The 20679-nt window shown below is 32.8% G+C and overlaps 1 protein-coding gene and 1 long non-coding RNA gene across 3 annotated transcripts in view; one reads left to right on the plus strand and one right to left on the minus strand.

Annotated features, from left to right (window-relative positions):
• The window catches only part of LOC143222504 (homeobox protein engrailed-1-B-like), a 60566-nt gene that overhangs the window by 31031 nt on the left and 8856 nt on the right, over positions 1-20679 (plus strand). The window lies entirely within an intron of this gene.
• Positions 16536-20679, minus strand: part of LOC143222507 (uncharacterized) — an 83303-nt gene continuing 79159 nt past the window's right edge. Inside the window, exons 2-3 of the long non-coding RNA XR_013012281.1 lie at positions 17500-17609; positions 16536-17212 (exon numbers count right to left, since the gene is read on the minus strand). This is a non-coding gene — a long non-coding RNA (uncharacterized LOC143222507). The remainder of the gene's footprint in view (positions 17213-17499; positions 17610-20679) is intronic.

The following is a 20679-nucleotide window of genomic DNA, read 5'->3' on the forward strand; positions in this document are numbered from 1 at the left end:
AGAAGGACGAGAAAAACACAATTCTTGTTAGTTATATATATATAACTATAATATATATAATATATATATATAACAAGTGCGGGTAACGCTGAATATGATTAGTTCTGAAGGTTTTTCTATATCACAAAAGTCCGGAGAAAATACAATTTTGGTTATATTTGAAGTTTTTTACCACCTTAGAGATTTGGCGTTTAAAATTACTGAGGTGTCTTCAAGCCTTGTATTCAAGGATAAGGCAAACAAGTTGTTTGTTGCTATATCCGATACGATATATATTTCATAATTTGAGTTATATAAAAAAAATATACAAATTACATAAATATTATATATATATATATATTTTCATAATTTCAGTTATATAACAAAAGATACAAATTACATAAATGTAAGTTATGACGAATAAAATTTCTCTAATAATAAAGTGTAATAGAGGGCGCTATCAGAGTGTGAATGAACGGGTGAGATACGTAAATTGAGTTTCAGTTTTTAAAGTTTTAGAGAGACTGAGATCTACTTGAACGGAAAGCTTCTCCAAACTGCTACATCTGCAAAATTTTTAGGGTTAACATATGATTCGAAACTTACATGGGTAAAACATGTAAATAACATAAAAACTAAAATTTGGCGAAGAATAAACTATGCTAGGAGTCTAACTGGTAAAAACTAGAACAACACCAGAAAACATCATTAAAATATACAAGACATACATTAGACCTGTAATAAACTATGCAGCTCCCGCATGGATTAATGTAAGTGAAAAACAATTACAAACCAAACTCCAAACATTACAGAATACACTAATTACATCAACATACAGAGTACCTAAAACCACTTCATCAAAGTTCATGCACAATTACTCAAATACACAAACAATACCAGATAGACTTCTACATAGTAAAATAAAATATGTTGATAAATATTGACGAAAAAATGAGTTGTTATGTGAACTAGACAGGTATTGCATATATGATGAAGAAAGACCTAAACACCTCTCCCCGTTAAACTTGTACATCAGATCTTTAAGATAAAATCATTTAAAATAATAATAATAGTAATATTAAAATAAAACTAAAATAAAACAGGCCATCTACGTTCTAGACTTATTTAAAAAAAAGAACAATATAAATTTGTTTTTATTAAAATAGAACTAAAATAAAACAGACCACCTACGTTCTAGACTTATTTTGAAAAAAGAACAATATAAATGGACATTGCCCTGAAAAGGACCAGTTTAAAGTTAATATTATAACATATTAATCAGTCCATTCGAACAATGTAATGGAAGGAGGAAGAGGTCTAATGTACCTGACCTTCCTGGGTATACAAATATATATACCGAAACACCAGAGAGATAGATAGAGAGACTGACAGATGTTTCAATTTTGGTTTCATAGGTGATGTTGTCCAGCCATGACCTCTCGTAATAACAAAAATGGCCAAAGTAGACCTCCTAGCGACACTGTCTATGTTGTCAAACAAACAATCATAAAATATAAAGTGTGTATTAACAACTGAAAGTTCGAGTAGTCGTTAAAATCGTTAGAAATTGGCATACTGTACCTATGATAATAGATTTTTTAAGAGGTTACGATAAGAAACAATAACAAAACCTTAAACTGTCGATAAAATATTCAGTGTACTTAGGTCACTTCTGTTGTTGTGCAATTCGTTGCTACGATTTGCCTCTCGTGGATCTTTTGCTTGTTTACGTTTGTAGTATCAACTCACTGTTCAACAGAGAGACAGATACCAACTCATTTCAGAGTGGCGCCCTATTTCAACTAACGTTCTCATTGAATATCATGGAATTAGTATCAGACTAATTATTTTATTATTCGCTTATTGATATAATGAAATAAACTGTTTTCAGTGTATTGTTAATTCAATATACTTTCAAAAATATGTCACAATTCTGATCTCTAGTTTTCCTTCTTTGTTATTTTCTGCCGGTTTCATGACTCCATAGGTTTCTCCTCGGGATATAATTATACAGAAAACCTGTAGTAGAAAACAAGTATTTACCACTTTTCAACTAAATGTAACTAACACGAATTAAATACGCATTTACTCAAAAGGCACACACAAAGTATAATTATTGTATAAGTTAAATGCATCAAAACATGGTGAAAAGTAAATTAGTTTTAAGTTTACATATTTTCTCAAAATATATTTTTGCTCATTTTCAAGTCATTTTTCTGTTGATTAAAACTTTATATTAATTATACTTTTCCCTGTAATTATAGAATAGCATACTATTTCCATAATCTTAATATATATATATATAAATGCATACATCATAAGGAGTTATTTGTGCAGTCACGAAACCGGTAAAAAAAAAGGAGAAAAACAGAAAAATTCGATATTTAGTTTATGGATAGAACTAAAAAACATAGTTCAAACATGAATAAGGCTAGTTCTATAATAAACTGACTTGAAATACAAAACACCTTAAATCGATTTAAAAAACAACACGAAAACTGTAGTGATTATGATACACTGAATCATAAGTTGACTATTTTTGTTATTATCAATGTTTTCGACCCTAATCCCAATAGTATCTCACCAGATTTAGCCAACTTAGGATATTTGTGTTGGGCTTAAATTGTCAGGTGACAATGTCCAATAAGATTAATTTGCGTAAAAACATAATTATAATACTCAGTAATAATGTTCGAAACCGTTTTAAACTTTTAACTCATAATATCAATAAAGATAGCGATAAACGAAATGGAACATGTTAATGCGTAAAAATACGCTTACAAAGCTACTGTTTGCCCTAAGATTCGTACAGTTGACCAATGAAAGCAAGAGCAAAGCGTACGGAAGACACGATGTCAGTAACAAAGTTAAGTATTATGAGAGTGTTGAGAGACTGAATGTTGAAAGTTTGTAAAGACAACAAGCAAAGACACAGTACATGTAGTATACAAACAATTATTACAGTACGTCATGTAGTATACAAAAAAGTTATTACAGTACGTCATGTAGTATACAAATAATTATTACAGTATGTCATGTAGTATATAAACAGTTATTACAGTACGCCATGTAGTATACAAATAATTGTTACGGTATGTCATGTAGCATACAAACAATTATTACAGTACATCATATTTAGACGCAGAGTGTAAACCATACTATTCTCCATATCCTGTGCAAATATATTGTACACTATTAAAAAGAATAATACAGTAAAATATGCCGTGTGTAAAGGTACATTACATCATGACATGTGTAAATATACATTAAACCTTGTCGTGTGTAAAAAGCGCATTACATCATGACATGTGTAAATATACATTAAACCTTGTCGTGTGTAAAAAGCGCATTACATCATGACATGTGTAAATATACATTAAAACTTGTCGTATGTAAAAGGTACATTACATCATGATGTGTGTAAATATACATTAAACCTTGTCATGTGTATGAGGTACATTACACAATGACGTATTTAAATACAGCTCACACTATGTCGTGTGTAAAGACACATTACACTCTGCCGTTTATAAAGATATTACGTCATGTTGAGTTGGAAGATAAGAAACATCATTTAAATACATATTACAAAATGTTGTGTATATATAGAAAAGCATATTAAACCGTGTAATGCTTAAAAATATATGTCGTGCATTGTATAAAAACACTTGGAGTTTGAATAGGAATTTATAGTGAATACTATGGGAGATTTAAGATATTTCTCGTCACATGTGTAACATGTACAGTAGAATAAATAAACTGTTGATATGTCAAATATATAATATTCTTCTTTGGTCTAGATTTTGGAAAAGTAGGAACCATATGCAGCTAAGACAGTTATGTTTTCTGTTACAGAATAGATTGCCTTTGTATGTGAGGCAGTGAAAATTTAAGAGAAAATATGATAACTATCTGAATGGTAAGGACTGGTTTAAAGACAGCCGAGGTGGACCGCCAGGCACCCAGTTATCCCTAAACATTATACACGAATTAATTTAAAATAGTGTAATTTCAAAGTTCACTTTCGGTGTTTAGTAGAAATTTATACGATGTATATATACATATTTATTGACAAGAGCGTAGTTTTAATACGTAGTTTTAAGTGTTAGTTGCTCTTATTTCTTATTAAACACAAAACTACACAAAACTATATGTACTCTGCTCATCGAAACAAGGTGTCTAGCGGCATGAGTCCGCAGATATACCGTTGTTGAAATCAAATAGTAAGTTGTGGACTTTGTAATCTAATTACCACGTGATGAGTTACATCAACGTACTTAATCTATACAGTATATAGGTGCACTATTTAAAAAACAAACAAACGTATGTTTAACTCATTGTAACAGTCTAGACGTTTATTGATACAACATGTAGTCGTTCTATTAAACTAAACAAAGCGTCTGTTTAAATCGTTGCAACAGCCGGTATGTTTATCTTTGTTTCTTTTATTGTAGGAAATTCATGATTGTATGAAGTAGATCTAGGAATTATTACAATGTCATTTTCCACCACAAACATATATACATACATACATACACACACAGTGTTTAATCACAACCACTTATTACTAATCATCTCAAGCAGCGACAGTTTATAGTGTTGGCACAACACACAAACTAGAACACATTAACGATGTAATTTAGAGGGGATATATATCCTTTTTAGAATTTATATTATTTTCACGAACTGTCAGGCAGTAATGATTAATGCATGTTACTATATGAAGAGGTAGTTTTAGCGTGTAATATTTAACTTCTACGCGTAGTGTTATCGAAGCATCTTTTAACGGGTTTCTAGCCAGAAACACAGCTTTCGAGTGTCAAGTAAGCCCGTCAACTGGCAGTGAATTAATGGGCCGTGGTGCGCGTTAACCAGCACACTCGGTGCCGTATCGCTCAGGCCAGACGTGCTGTTCGCGCCCGATTACGATGATCTATTTTTCCCCGAGCTCGCGTATCTCAATTTTAGACCGTCTTGTACTCTAATTATGGAAGTCGACAGTCGCCCGTAAAACTGCTCGTTCTTGGTGTCTATAGAGACATAAGCCTAACCCATTGTACAGCTGGGCGGCTTGCCAGATAAGCCAGGTCACAGTCGTCTTTTTAACGGGGATGTCATGTTTGTCCCTTCAAGCTGAAATCTGAGGATTAAATTCACGTTTCATTGGATGATAATGGAATATTAGCTGTGGCTGTAAAGCGATAAGGCCTAACTGAAAGCTTCAAACACCAAGCGTTACTCTAATCCCGTTTATTTTACAAACTAATTGTTATGGGCAATTACGTTTTATCCCATCAACAAGTCACTAGAGTCTACCATTTTAGCTTCTGTTGTCGTTTATAGAGGGCGCTTGAAGTAATAAATGCGCCAAACTTCATTTTTGTTCTTTCCCTTTTCTACAGTTTCGTACGCGGTGCGTTCGTTGAACTATAAGCTAACCTCATTAGGTTGAACCCTCAAATATTTATTTACTGTAAAAGTTTCGCTTTTTAAAAATGTAAATAGTTTTGAGTTGTAATAAATTAGGCGTAAAATTAGCGAATTTAAATACTGTATTTTACGACTAAATGCTAGATGTAAACATTTTGTGTGGTTCCAGATTTATTCAAAATGAACATAAGATATGGATCTTTTTGATTCTTGCCAATAAAAATATCAAAGTTGAATCGTGCTTGATATAAACATAAACCAGAGCTGTTTGTAAACCATGAATTTGAGGTAAAACAAACAAACAAACTTGGTATACCAACTATTGAAAGACTAAACTAATTACACTTGTTAAAGATATGTTAATAATATTTGAACAGATGTTGTAACCTTACCCTTATCTGAAGAGAAAATAAAATGATCATTTATCACCTTGTTTGCAATAATATAGAATTTCCTTTAATATCACAGTTAAGGTTAAGGTAACTTCAGTTACACCTATACCAATGACACATAATATGTAATTGTTATTTTCAGTAGTTACTTATTACTTTGCAAAGGTAAGGTTAAGATTGCTTCAGCTACACCTATACCAATGACACAAATTTTAATTGCTATTTTCAGTGGTTACTTATTAGTTAGCTTATTTGTGTATGGTAAAACTACTTAATATACTTGTCACCATATCTAATTTTGAGCTTCTGATCACAGGTCAACAGCTTTCGTTTTCAACATATGGGTTACTGTTTTTTGACGAACAGTGGTATAGAACTTCATAATTTTTCTCACCTTGTTTGCCATAACATAGCATTTCCTTTAATATCAAAGTTAGGGTTAAGGCAACTTCAGCTACACCTATACCAATATTTGTGCTGAAAGGGTGAGAATATATTGTGTAAGACACACCTATACGTGACGAAAAGTATTTGTATGAAACTATGAAATAAATGGTTTATATATATATATATATATACAGATCTGTAATGCAAAAGGCTTAACTATAAACGAACAGTAATAGAGCTGTTTAAGTTTTGAACTTAACCAGTTAAATAATAATATTATTTTCCTTGTTTACAGCATAGCAGCACAAATCTTAATGCATAAGCGTGCTTTAGTTCGGCTGCTACGTGATTGGTTTGCTTGTTTCGAATTAAGTATAAAACTTCACAATGAATTATCTGTGCTCTTCCCACCTCGAGAATCAAAACCCAGTTTCTAGCTGGGTAAATCCGGAGACTGAGTTCAGCTAATAAGAAACACGTTTCTTTACGACTGAGGCTGTTTATAAATACTTTTAATCGACATAAATATTTTAAGAATATTATAATACAGCGTAGTATGTAGTATTTGTTTTTTAATACTGACAATATAAGATAATTACAAGTAAAACTAGAAATGATACCATGATCAGTAGCTGTAATTTACTGTTTCTTACCTAATACGGTTATCGCAAATACGTATGCGCTAAACGTTTTCCTAATATGAAATACGTTTACAGCAGTTCAGACTTTCTTACAGTACTCTGATTGAATGATCGAGTGTGCACTGAGTTCATACTCAATTATAACTTATTTTTACTCTATTTATATTATAATTACACCGTGGTTAATTAATATCAACCAGACACTTTGTACACTTCTAACAAAACTGTAAGGTACATATAACGTTAAATATATGATTAAAACCGACTTTTAAGTTTCTCCTTGCTAATGCTACTCAATAAAACTTATATAATCCATAATTTCATCTCTAATTAGATTGAAATTTAACATATCCAAACAATTTTAGATTTGAAGTTATTTCAACATTACACTAGGTTTAAGTTTCGTAGCGCTCACGTCGTATAATTTATTCAAAGACTAGAATGATCATACGTATGCAAAAGCTATTAAATAACTAATATTATGTAAATATGTTTATAATTTGTTGTTCTAATTTTGCACGTGTTTTCCAAAGCTTTAATTTGTCGCTTTCAGTTATTTATCACTGTATCATTCTAATCCTCACCCAACATCCTAATAACATACATTTGAAATGTTTAGTTTCCAATAAAAATTCTGATTGAACTGTCAATCAACAGTGTAAATTTTGTGTTAGCTATTCATATCTGGTTTAATTGAAGAAAAATCTTATAAGTAATACAAAAATGTGCTATTTTATAGCCTTCATTTTCTTTTAACTTAAGCCTAATTCTCGGTAATTTCAAATACGTTTATTTTTATTCGTATTTATCTAGAATCCACGTTTCATATTTATTTTTACTACAACATATATATCATTCCCATCCTAAACAGACACAACAACAAAGATGTAGTTTGTTTACGACTACGCCCTCTATCATTTTAATGACTTCATTATAAATGAATCAGCTGTAGTAATTTTTACTGGCAGAATATAAACATCTGAAAGGGGAAGTTGGCGTGCAGACACATACAAGTTCCACCAGATTTCCAAGTTGTCTTTCGTTTTGGTTTTTACTATTTTGCCGCCAGGGAAATTGCTATTGCCGGAAGGTGAAACGAATTATTCATATTTTTGAAAGTTGCGTGATTATCACGATAAGAAAGGCTGTTCTACAATTGTTTCAGTGCTGCTTTCAGTTGAACCAATATTATTGAATGGCTATATTATAATACTTTCACGGCGATATATGTAACCGTTGTAAAAGGTTAAATGCTTTTCTTTAAAATTTTTTTGAAAGAAAACTGCAACTGTTTTATATTTATGAAATATTTTGTTGAATATCTATCGTTGGAAAGTCTATTAAAAAGTACGCGTTCACTGATAGTAAACTTTAACTTGCGGATTAAAAAAAATGTAGTGCAAACAAAACAATGTATTTATTACCGTACAAACGTTAAGGATATATGTCCCGATAAAGAAACTGTTTAATTGTGTGCGCACGTCAATTGAAAAGTTACATGAATCAACAGAAGTAGCTATAAGTGAACCTTGTTACGCCACTCTAAAACTGTTTAATTACTAGCTAGAAAATACAGAAATAACTGATTGCCCTATTTTAAGTTGTGAAAAATACTTTTACATTTGAGATTTTCTGTCAGTGAAATATCGTGTATGGAATATTAACGATAAAGGAAAAAACAAATGAAATTCAATAATATTGGAAGAGTATTACTAATATTGGAAGAGTATTACTAATATTGGAAGGGTATTACTAATATTGGAAGGGTATTACTGATATTGGAAGAGTATTACTAATATTGGAAGGGTATTACTAATATTGGAAGGGTATTACTAATATTGGAAGGGTATTACTAATATTGGAAGAGTATTACTAATATTGGAAGAGTATTACTAATATTGGAAGAGTATTACTAATATTGGAAGAGTATTACTAATATTGGAAGGGTATTACTAATATTGGAAGGGTATTACTAATATTGGAAGAGTATTACTAATATTGGAAGAGTATTACTAATATTGGAAGGGTATTACTAATATTGGAAGGGTATTACTAATATTGGAAGAGAGGAAGAGTATTACTAATATTGGAAGAGTATTACTAATATTGGAAGAGTATTACTAATATTGGAAGGGGAAGGGTATTACTAATATTGGAAGGGTATTACTAATATTGGAAGGGTATTACTAATATTGGAAGGTATTACTAATATTGGAAGAGTATTACTAATATTGGAAGAGTATTACTAATATTGGAAGAGTATTACTAATATTGGAAGAGTATTACTAATATTGGAAGGGTATTACTAATATTGGAAGGGTATTACTAATATTGGAAGGGTATTACTAATATTGGAAGAGTATTACTAATATTGGAAGGGTATTACTAATATTGGAAGAGTATTACTAATATTGGAAGAGTATTACTATTGGAAGATAATATGGAACTAATACTGGATTACTAATATTGGAAGGTACACTAATATTGGAAGAGTATTACTAATATTGGAAGGGTATTACTAATATTGGAAGGTATTACTAATATTGGAAGAGTATTACTAATACTGGAAGACTAATATTGGAAGGGTATTACTAATATTGGAAGAGTATTACTAATATTGGAAGGGTATTACTAATATAAGGGTATTACTAATATTGGAAGAGTATTACTAATACTGGAAGAGTATTACTAATACTGGAAGGGTATTACTGATATTGGAAGGGTATTACTAATATTGGAAGAGTATTACTGATATTGGAAGAGTATTACTGATATTGGAAGAGTATTACTGATATTGGAAGAGTATTACTAATATTGGAAGAGTATTACTAATATTGGAAGGGTATTACTAATATTGGAATAGTATTACTAATATTGGAAGAGTATTACTAATATTGGAAGAGTATTACTAATATTGGAAGGGTATTACTAATATTGGAAGAGTATTACTAATATTGGAAGAGTATTACTAATATTGGAAGAGTATTACTGATATTGGAAGGGTATTACTAATATTGGAAGAGTATTACTAATATTGGAAGAGTATTACTAATATTGGAAGAGTATTACTGATATTGGAAGGGTATTACTAATATTGGAAGAGTATTACTGATATTGGAAGAGTATTACTGATATTGGAAGAGTATTACTGATATTGGAAGGGTATTACTAATATTGTATGAGTATTACTAATATTGGAAGGGTATTACTTCCCGTAATTTTCCTTCTTCACGTTAAATTGTATAGAACTTATTCTGTTCCATTTATAGAAGTTACTTGTTCTCTTATATGTATAACCAGGTGGGTTAAGGAGTGTGACTCGTAATCTGAGGGTCGCGGGTTCGCATCCCCGTCGCATCAAACATCTTCTTCAGTCGAGGGGACGTTATAAAGTGACGGTCAATCACACTATTCGTTGGTAAAAGGATTGATAACTAGCTGCCTTCCCTCTAGTCTTACACTGCTAAATTAGGGACGGCTAACGCAGCTAGCCTTTGAGTAGCTTTGCGCGAAATTAAAAAAAAAAAACATTCTAACATGTAAGAAAAACAAGTAAATACCAGAAAATTAACACTCATTTGTTCTTAATAATTAACTGTTGGACAACTTATCAGTCAATTTTACCTGAGGGCTAATTATAACACTCAATGTCGTTTAAGTGACGTCATTAATTGGACTGCTGTGTAACAATATCTTTGAAATATTACGATATTAATCTTGGCAAATGACAGATTTCAAATGAATTAATACAAAACAATGTTGTTTTTTTCGTTTTTCACAACTTTGGTTTAGGTTTTCTTTTTTGTTCGAAAAGGGAATTATGTGATTCAACATTTCAAAGCAAAACTGGACAATATATTGTTTTTTTGCTGAAGCCTCGTCTTTCTATATAGAAGTTACTGGTCAATTTTTTTTTCTTTTTATGGCAGAAAATACGTTTAGTTTTTTTTTCCTAAAAATAATTCGATATGAAACTGGTTATCGAAATCATTCTGAGGAAGATAGAAGTTTAATGGCTGCTACTAACCAACCAATCGAAGGTATGATTGATTGAGTGTGGTTCAGGCCTGTGGTGAGGATGTTCCATGTTACTGTCGTGGTTACAAACTCGTAGAAGGTTCTATTATATGTATGTATTTGGAATTATTCAAACACCACTTCACAGCTCTATCAACTAATTTTGATCCTTCCGATGAATTGTTTAGAGAACACAACTATAATTGAAGGAATAAGAAATAAACCATATAAATATTATATATGTTTATATGTTAAATGTTCCAATAATTATCCTTTATCGTTCATACCGTTTGAAGGAGTTTCCCTCAAGGTGAACATTCGGTTCAAAGCCGTTGGTTTTTACCGTATTATGTTCATGTAGCTGTTATGTATAGTGAGTGGTCATTGCGCATGACAGCCGTGAGGGTTAGCGAGAGCAGAATCGCGCTGTTTCGAGCTTCTCAAAATTACTCACGATTACGGACTCCAAAGGTTTAAAACTAGAATAAACAGTTGGCAATCACGGATAAGACATTTTTATCATATCGTCATTTTGCTGAAATTGTTGGAAGTCGAGGATATAGCGTGTCATAACTGACCTGGGTGGAACCGTTCGTTCCTATCGTCGTTAGGGGGGGGGGATAAAACTCTGTCGTCATGGTAACCAGTTAAATACATGAAAAATTGTACTGCTGCAAAATATTTGGTCACGCACTTCCTTCAAGTAGCCTAGACAGCACGAAGACATTCCTTTATATGACAACCGTCTTGGATGATTGTACCGAACTCGGCATCGTAGATGTCATGGCTCTTCATCACTGACAATGTCTAAAAATCTAGTTCATTAAATAACCTTATAAATGTTATACGATTCGTTAATCAACTAATTACTTGTTAGTTTCGGTGATTCGACATTGTATCGTATTTTATATTCATTTGCTGTTTCGTATCTGACGAGCAAGTCGCGTTGGGAACCACACTCGCTAAACATAAGAGTAGACACGCGATAGCGGAGTTTCTAGTGAAATTAATAACTGAAAAATAAAATAAAACTATATTTACTTTAAAACAAAAACTTTTCTTTAACTGACAGATCCAAGCCTATTACGCGCTTGTTGAAATGTTCCAGTTTAGTTTTCTTCGTACGATGTAATTACCTAATCGAACTGCGGTAGGTGGCGCGTGCCAGTAAATAAGCCATCCTTTCATTTACCCAGGGGTTATTGATCGACAAAGAGGCTTGTTCAGCACGAAGACACATATCCCCGCCCCCCGTTATCTTCAATATCAAACGGCTTCGTTCTGTGATTAGAGCTTATGTTGTGATAACATATATCGCAACTATCAACCAATGGTGAAGAAAACAGGATGAGACATTAAAGCTTGGATAGTATGGAATCACCCAAGTAGAAGATTATTAGAGGAAAGATCGCTGTTAGTTCTTTACTCCCCCCTTCCTATTTTTCTGTATCAATAGAGTATGGAAATACTTTGATTCTCTGCACCACATAACCAAAAAAGAATATGTCTGTCGCCTATTTATCGACCTTCGGTTTCTTAGAACACGCCAGAATATTAAACCCGTATACATGTGTCATGGTCAGCTGTTTTTGTTCACAATATATTTTAACTCTCTCACTGATAAGATAGGAGAACGTATCTCATGCTGTCTTCTGTTCGCAACTTTAGTGCAAATGAAGGCCCTGGATTTGTATGGTCATAACTGTAGAATTAGGAGAAAAAGTTATGTTGTTGAAAATATACCTTGACAAAAAGAATTTAAGTCCAGAAACCAACGTTATCTTAGATTCTCGAAATATACCCGACTAGAAGAATTTTGGGTTAAATTTGTTTTCTGTTTTGTAACTATGTTCATGTATATATACTATAATACCAGTTTATCTCTATATATGCATATTTGTTTATACTTTTGTTCATTATATATAACAACTATTAGATGACAGTTTTTCTGTTTATATATCTAATTTTTAATTGTGGATTTCACACTTTATTTGGCCCGACGTGGCCAGGTGGTTAGGGCGTTTGACTCGTAATTTGAGGGTCGCAGGTTCGAATTACCGTCACACCAAACATGCTTGCTCTTTCAGCTGTGGAAGCGTTATAATGGTACGGTAAATCCCACTATTCGTTGGTAAAAAAGAAGCCAAAGAGTTGGCGGTGATGACTAGCTGCCTTCCGTCTAGTCTTACGCTGCTAAATTAGGGACGGCTAACGCAGATAGCCTTCTTGTAGATCTGGGCGAAATTCAAAACCAAACAAACAAATACTTCATTGGGTGTTCTTTTTTCTTGCATGTGTGCGAGTGAAATCAGTTGTACATATGACACGTAGGTAGTTTGAGTGTTAACATACTATTTATAGATCAAGTCTGCTTCCATTAAAACCCGTCTTTATTGTTTGTTTGTTTTTGAGTTCGCGCAAAGCTATACGAGGGCTATCTGCGCTAGCCGTCCCTAATATAGCAGTGTAAGACGAGGGGAAAGGCATCTAGTCATCACCACACACAGCCAACTCTTGGACTACTCTTTTCCAACGAATAGTGTGATTGACCGTCACATTATAACGACACCATAGCTGAAAGGGCGAGCATGTTTGGTGCGACGGGGAATCTAACTCGCGACCCTCAAATTACGAGTCGAACGCCTTAACCCACCTGGCCGTCCCAGGCCTGTCTTTATTGAACTAGGAAGCGAAATAATAGAAACATGAAAAATAAAGCTGCACAAATGTCTTAATCCAGCTTAATTAGTTTAAGAAGATACGGAAAAGTTTATCAAACACAATTAGAAATAAAGTGATGTTTTAAAAAGGCAGTTTTTTCTACCCACTGAAGAAACACAAAAGAAATTGACAAGTTTATAAAAAAAAACAGACCAGAACTCGTAAAGAAAAAACGAAACTACTGTAACCCAGCAAAACGAAACTACTGTAACTCACCAAATATTTCTTTATAACTAAGCTGCATTTCCATAATCTCTGAATTAATGTAATAAATAAATATTCAGTGTCAGTTATCGTTGTCGATACGCGAGCAATAAGAAATGTTTGTTTTATATATAAGAAACGTTGTACCAAAGACAACAAAATTAGTTCTTAGTATCTTTATTGGGAGGCTTCTAGGAGTCACTCTATATAAATAAATATAAATATATAGTGACTGATAAACTTGTATTTTTGCTGCTTGATTGTGAGCTAGTGAAACTCGAATAAACGTTTAAATATTAACCGGGTATGTTTATATTCACCTTATAATAGGTAACTGGAGCTAGGACGTCCTTATTGTTCCGATGTGTATTCTACACACTTTCACATCTTTCTGTATCTTCCATGTACAATCATCTTCTCTTACTTTCAGGCCTAGAGAGTCCTATGCTTCCACTATGATTTTTTATATATTGTTACTGGTTCACTCCGCTAACATACCTGCACGCTTTTGTGTGCACACTTCCACACCTATCTATCTCTATACATGTGTACTCTTACATTTACATACATACTTTTACTCACTGCTGTGTACATACTGATCTACATATATATTAATTCCTATATACATAAATATCTTCGCGTGTGTCTTGTCTTTATGCAGCCGGATTTAATTCTATTATCTGTCTACGTGTGTAGCATATCAAGAAACGATTTTTCTCTCATATGAACTAGTACCAGATGGCCTCGAAAAGATTTATACTCAGTGTATTTCTCTTATATATATAAACTTAGATAAATGACTTTTACTTTTATTTCCCTTTGCAGAAGCGATGATAACTGCATAATAACGTAAGTGAAACATTATGATATGGACTTTCAAATACCGACCAACGTATAACTTTATATAAATATAGAGAGATAAATTAAGTACGATGGGTTAAGTTTCTTGAAATACCCTCCTCTAAACCCCTCCCAGTGGCACAGCGATATGTCTGCGGTTTTACAACGCTAGAAACCGGATTTTGATACCCGTAACGGGCAGAGCACAGATATCTCATTGTGTAGCTTTGTGCTCAATTTCGAACAAACCTTCCTCTAATTACAATATAAAATGTCCACTTTACGATATCGTCATTTTGGACATTCCAGTACACACTTGAACAGCCAAGTAGCTATATTTACCTGTTCATTATTAAGTAAAATTATGAAAAACAAGCTAGAGGACAAATCACGTCAAATTTTGTAGCCTGCTACAGTTTGCTTTTAATAGCCCACCGTATTCTCATAATTACTCGGTACAAAGAATAGACGTGGCGAATAAAACAATATATACATTAATTCACAGCAAAGTTATCAGTTAATTTACTACCTCGGTTGAAGCTCTCAGGTTCTTGTTACCAAAGTCGATCTTACTTCACTGGAGATAATATTTTATCTTATGATTAGGCTCGGCATGGCCAGGTGGTTAAGGCGCTCGACTCGTAATCTGTGGGTCGCGGATTCGAATCCCCGTCACACTAAACATGCTCTTCCTTTTAGCCGTGGGGGCGTTATAATGTGACGGTTAATATCATTATTCGTTGATAAAAGAGTAGCCAAAGCGTTGGGTGGTGATGACTAGCTGCCTTCTCTTTAGTCTTACACTACTAAATTAGGGACGGCTAGCGCAGATAGCTCTCATATAGCTTTGCGCGAAATTCAAAACAAACCAAACCTAACGATTAAATCACACGTGTCTGTTATTGGCAGCGTTATGATCGCGCTTCGTTTGAAATTAAAAATGAAGCTAATATATTCACTTCCTAGTTATAACATTCAAACAACTCAACGTTACATTATTCATTGTTTTATTCCTTAATAAACTCTATTCATAATGACATAATTTTTTTTAATTTGTTGTCTTATTAAATTCACGTCATGCTGTCGCGAAAAGGCGTGATCTGCCTGTTTGTTCCGACCACTGCTACCGTCCGCGCTGTTCGGGCGTCGGTTATAATTCGATGACAGATTAGAATCTCTCTACTATAAAATCTTGGCACGATTTGACAAAGTTAGATTTGAAACGTTGCAGTGTTTAGGTTGAATTTATGAACAGTTGTATATATCTTATTTTGGGGGGAGGGCTAAATAATCAATTTATGATCGACTTGAATGTGTAGATGTGAATAATTCAGGAAATATAAGTAAAAATAATGACATCAAGGGTAAACACTGGACACGTATGAAGAATCCGCGTCGAACTAGCTACGTATATCATATCGTATTCCCTCCTTCTATTATATTATATTAGAATCGATTTTCAGAACACAATCTTGTTTCTTATTGGGTCTAATTTAGTTTGTAATTTCCTCTAGACATACCCAAAGAAATGTTGTTGTTGTTTTCTAGACTTGATTTTTAAATTAGAACAGTATTTATCCATTATTTATTCAGGATAAATGGTTCAAATAATTTATAGGAAAGAAAATATTCACGCGAGGAAGTTCTGAGAAAATGCACGTGCATATCATTCATTCTAAGATAAAACAAATTTTTTTCAGTGCGTTTTACCTGCACATTCATTTGTGTTGTCATCTCGGAAATGAAATTCATAAAATCAATCCACGTTAAAAAAGAACTGTCTAACCTATTCAACTGTGACTTATTTGTTTAACTAATTTTTTTTATTTTTAATTTTCAATACAACGACACGGAAATTATTGGGATGAGTTGTGCAACCCTATTATTTTTATTTTATTTCTCAGTTTCAGTACAACGATACGGAAATTATTGTGAGTAGTGTGACAGCTATCATTTTTGTACCATTTTCCAGTTTCGGTACAATAACACGGAAATTATTGTGGTGAGTCGTGTAATGTCTACTATTTTTATCTTATTTTATTTTCAGATTCAACACAGCAGCACGAAAGTTATTGTGAAGTTTCATTACATATATAATCTGCATTTAAATTGTCTTCTGTTTTGTGATGTGACTTTAAGTTAGACAGTTACCATGTAAGGCTTTGTGGTGTTTACGCGTAAACGATTTTTTCTTGTATACTGTGATTTATACTTCTGAAAAATAAAGGATAGGCAGTGTTATCTATATGTCATAATCTGATTTATTTCGTTGTCTTGACTAATTTGAACTTTCCTCTAAGTACTCTTGGGTATCGGAAACAATCTCCTCGAAATCCTAGAGGTCAGCACAGTCACCAAAAGAAGTTCCCTTCAGATTCCAACAGGCAGGTAAACTAACCCATGTCGTCTGACTACAGTGAAGATTTAAAGCCCTGATCTCCATCGTCCCGGGTGGGCTGGCCGCTGATGGGTTCTCGCCTGGGTGGTGGGGTCAAGTGGCACACACTCTACCAGTTTATCTGATGTGGACAAGCCATAGAACTTGTGTGACGTCACTTTGGCAGCTGCATGCCTGATAAATGGTTATTTCCCGTTCATTCTCTGGAATTATTCAACATCTGGTTGTAGTTTGGAATGTAAAGAAGGGAACATTATCATGCATAGTGTTTTATCAACATTATACAAAGATTCTTTGTTTTGTTTTCTTAAGTTACAAACTTAAAGTAATCGCTTCGATACAAACTTCAATGCATCATAATCGTGTTTCAGGAAATTATTAATATATTTTAATTATATCGATGTCCATGCATATACCTGCGTTTCTTGTTAAAATACTCGTATTTTCTTTGTCCCCCCCAAAGGGCACAGTGGTATGTCTGCGGACTCACCTTCCTAGAACCATGGTTTTGATACCCGTGGTGGGCAGCATACATATGGTCCATTGTGTAGCCTTGTGCTTAACTTCAAATAACTTCCTCTGTTTTAATACGAAGCAGCTCTGAAAGAAACAACTTCCATACAGTCTGCTGGGTATTATAACAAATACCGTGTGTTTATAACATTGAATACATGGAGTAACTTAAGAAAAAAAATGTATATTCATCGTTTAATGTCACTGAAATACTTAACACACAGCATTATCTTTAAAAAGGTGCTAAAATTAGAAACGGTCAAGTAAATCATGTTTTAATTCTGAATCGTGAGTCTATTACGTCTAACTCGCCATGATTTAGTAGCAATTTCTAATACATGTATAAGATTTTATGGATGTTTAGGGTTTGATATCTTGTTTTCAAAAGCACAGTAAAGCTGCTCTTTTGGTAGTAATGAAAAATATTCCATAAGTAAGACTACTTTTGCTGAGATCATCTCTATTTTGGCCCTAAAATGTAATGTAAAAATGGTTTTCAACATGTTTGTGCCATCCAGAACATACTATGTATTAAGTATAAATAATAATAAACATCCTTGAACTGTTTTTTTATAACTTTCCTTCGTTTAAGTCTCACCCATCACACCTATGAATAATTGAATGGTCTAACGCAATAACAATGGTTACGTTAAGAATAACAGGTTATCCTACTACTTAGCAGTTTTATTGTCCTTTTTTATTTGAATTCAAACATTAATTTTTCTATTTGGTCAGCTTAACTTCAACAAGAAAACTATCACGACTGCATCTAGAACCTTTACATTTCATGTAAATATGACATCTTCCAACCTCGCATTTGCAATTGAGATTACAGTATATATGACTTTTGCAAATCCTCCCAGTGTAACAGTTAATCACCGAAGAATATTGAGTGCAAAAGTCGTATCGTTTAAAAGTTGCTTATCGTTGAAAAAGTTTTAGCAATGTGTTTTTTTTTTAAATCGTTTGCTGGACATTGTAATGACCAAATCAGTTGCCATCAACTTCCGATTATAGGGTTAGTACAAAAAAAAAAAACATTTGCATGCTAACGTACACTTCATTTGTCTACGTATTGGAATACATTGTTGATATATTGTTCTGAACATTGAAACACACTGTTATTGTATTAGTTTACATAGTGAAATACACCAATTTTAATACGTGGTTAACGTATTGCCATACGTGTCGGATACGTTATTAAGATATTTGTATATGGTATTTATACACAAAGTTTGATACTTTTAAAACCTCATAGTTTCATATTCTTCTAGTTTTATTTCGTAAATCACACTCAATAGAGAATGCCCCTCGTCCCTACTTGTAATGTCTTCCTTTCATTGACTTGTTATTAAACCTCTCGAAATAATTTTTTTAAAATATTTTTATTATACATTTAGGCTTTATTGAAATTTTCTTTGTTTTTAAACCTTTAAATTATAGACCTCTAAAGATGTTTTTTGAAACTGTGTTTTCGAACATTACATTTTACTAGTGATAATCATCTTACTCGTATTGATACTTCAACATACAGTTAATGCAGTTGTCTATTCCACGATATGTTTATAGAATATCGACACTGACTAAACACGTGTTTAGCGTCTTCATTACACGTTGTTGGATAAAACACAACGTAATTTATTTTGGTAACTGTTCTTTGTTTAATTGCGAAATTATACTTGTCAGTCTCTCTTAAAAAATTATGGACTTTTGTCATTTAATGACATAGTTAGTTGGAAGGATTATCATATAGTCTTTTGTCCGTTTTGGATAGTAAGATGGCTATTCATACTCGTCAAAGTATTATATGGAAAAGTTTATCAAATTGTATAATACAACTTTCAAATCGCAAAATGCTATAAGTCGGAAAACAGCGTATATGCTTTACCCACTCATACAAAGAACATATATCGTGACTGGTTACATGTGTTTTTTACGTATCTTTGCAAACTGTAACGTATTTGCTCTACGTATTTTGTCCAGAAAATGAATGTATTCTTACAAGATATAATGCTGTTCAATGTTGCTGGTAAGGAATTAATCACTTTCCGTTTCGTGATGTTTGTAATAAATCAGAACCAATGACAGAGGTCAAAGAACTTGCCGTCCGAGATGAAAACATGCCTTTTTATTTCGTTAGACAATTATATTTTGAGTAACTAGCCACCAAGTACGTAATATGTAGACAACTCTATATAATATATATATATACACGTTTGATATTATTAATTAATTAAAAAATACGTGAAAATAAAATCGCAATTTATTATTATAATACTGACAAATCTATTTTCGGTAGACTTTAATTTAGTCAGTTTTTTTATGATGAAACTTATCTATTAATCTATACACAAATGACCTGTTATTACTAGATACAGACATGTCACTTTGTTGCCTGTGTTTGTACGATAATTCGCTAATCTTACTACAAACCGGATTTTCTCAGCTTGACGTCCCTTCTTCCCCGGTATATGTTTATTATTTCAGCAGCTACATTTTTATTGTTTTACTTACTTATGATGTGATTTCGGTTTAATGTGCAGTGATCAATATCCACATTAATACGTCGTGTATACCACTAATTTAATAAATCTTCACATTAATTTCGGGATTTTCTTTAATTCTGATACACTGTATTAGGTCTGATATGGCCTGATGATTAAGGCGCTCAACTTGCAATATACGGTTCGCATATTTGAATACTTTCATCGAATATGTTAAACCTTTCAGCCATGAGAGCATTATGATGTTACGGTCAGTCTCACTATTCGTTGGTAAAAGAGTATTTTAGAAGTTAGCAGGGATGGGGGTGTTTACTAGCTACGTTCTCTCACTACTAATTTAGGGACAGTTAACGCAGATAACCCTTGAGTAGCTTTACGCGCAATTAAAAAAATAAGAACAAACTGAAACATGGGTAAGTGTTGACGAAGCCTATCGCTGTAACTTTCGGATTAAACTTGCTCACTTGTCTCTTCAGTATAAGTCTTCATTATAAAAAAAAAAATTACTTCTGTGATTCGGTTAAAGCTATAGGTGAAGAATTCTGGTGGTTTTAAGGTAAGTAACTTGTTCCGATTGGAAGTCAATATTAATAACACTAATCATGTTGGAAACGCATATTATACGTATGGAATAGTTTTACGAAGCAAATCGT

This window comes from Tachypleus tridentatus, chromosome 8 (genome assembly GCF_004210375.1).
Source record: "Tachypleus tridentatus isolate NWPU-2018 chromosome 8, ASM421037v1, whole genome shotgun sequence".
In the NCBI taxonomy this organism is placed as follows: domain Eukaryota; kingdom Metazoa; phylum Arthropoda; class Merostomata; order Xiphosura; family Limulidae; genus Tachypleus; species Tachypleus tridentatus.